Source organism: Amblyraja radiata, chromosome 40 (genome assembly GCF_010909765.2).
Source record: "Amblyraja radiata isolate CabotCenter1 chromosome 40, sAmbRad1.1.pri, whole genome shotgun sequence".
Classification (NCBI taxonomy): domain Eukaryota; kingdom Metazoa; phylum Chordata; class Chondrichthyes; order Rajiformes; family Rajidae; genus Amblyraja; species Amblyraja radiata.
Window position 1 is genome coordinate 10,759,146 of NC_045995.1, and position 1,381 is coordinate 10,760,526.

Here is a 1,381-nt window from a genome sequence, read left to right on the forward strand (position 1 = left end):
CACACAATTAGCATGTCATCCAAAGCAGCCATTACCATTGTGTGGCTGGTTGTCATATTTTGTAAATAACCTAGGTGCTAATGTAAACACATTAGGTAGTGCTCTATACTGCTAGAGCTGAGCCATCCAATTAGATAAAAATAACGTTCGTGGTCACCTGTTATGGGTACTGAAATTGTAAGCATCCTTTGAATCAATGCTTGCCATTTTCGTTCTTAAAACGAATATACTTAACAATAGAAAAGGTTTCTGTTCTTAAAACGAATATTTTGTTTTATTTATTTTTCACTTTATTTATTTATTTATCTCTTAATTTTTATTATTTATTTAATTAATTTTATAATATATGGTCCCTAGATAAGAGACATATCAGACATTTAAACTGATAAGAACAGATATTATACTTGATCTTAGCCAAAAAGCCGAGATCTGATCTATGATTGATGCGTCAAGCGCCATATCCTATTTTGTTAGGAAGGGAATGCGTAGATAATAATTATTCCCTTGCAATGCAGCTAAAACCCCATCTGTTGCTGATGTCCAGTGTCTGTATCCCATATGACATATTTGGTAATTGGTGATTATGTCTGGATACGAGTAGATCGGCACCTGGTGTTCCATATCGTGTAGAAACATCAGCAAATGCTATAGCCCAATATCCATTTGGTGTTCTCCTCCAAATTCCTCTCTCGATATATCAGCTGGACTAGAAGATAATGTGTTGTAAAATTCTATTGTGTATCCCCGGATACTGTTTAAGATATGAGTGTCAAAAAGTTATTTATTCGATGTCTTCTCTCACCAACCTCCTTGCTTCCTTCTGGTTTTACTGTTTTCTTCTGGATCCCCGAGGCCGTGTGTTGTGGGTGTACACATCTTCCAGCATAGGGGCGATACCTTTGAGGATGATGTTTGGACGTTTAGATGAGCTCCAGTTTGGCTTCATTGTCCAACTCCTTGACCTTCTAGATAGGTCACCCCCAAATAAAAAGATTTTGCTAGGAGGTTTCGGGTTTACACAGGCCCGCGTCAATCCCGGTTGGATGTAACCAGATGCAGTAAATTGATTAGTTTAGTACATTCAGGGATTTACAATCTCCGGTGGCAAGTGACAGCTATGGTGTCAGCTAATGTTTGCCCCTGCAGTAGATAGAAAACATATGGTCTATGCAGGCTTCTAACCTGGTTTGTAGATCTTTCCCAGTTAGCTTTACTCACAGCTGTACTGTTGTTCCCCCTGAAACATAGACAGACATTCCCGTGTGACTTCCCAGATGGGAATGGAATTTGTCAGTAAATTTTTGGACTGCTAAATCCTTCAGTCACAACATAAGTATTCCTGTATTTCTATCAGGAAAGGACCAATAATGCACTCTATGTA

The 1,381-nt window shown here is 38.4% G+C and overlaps 1 pseudogene; it reads right to left on the minus strand.

The window, feature by feature from the left end:
- Positions 1-321: 321 nt before the first annotated feature.
- On the minus strand, positions 322-434 carry LOC116967653 (annotated as a pseudogene).
- Between the last annotated feature and the right edge of the window lie 947 nt (positions 435-1,381).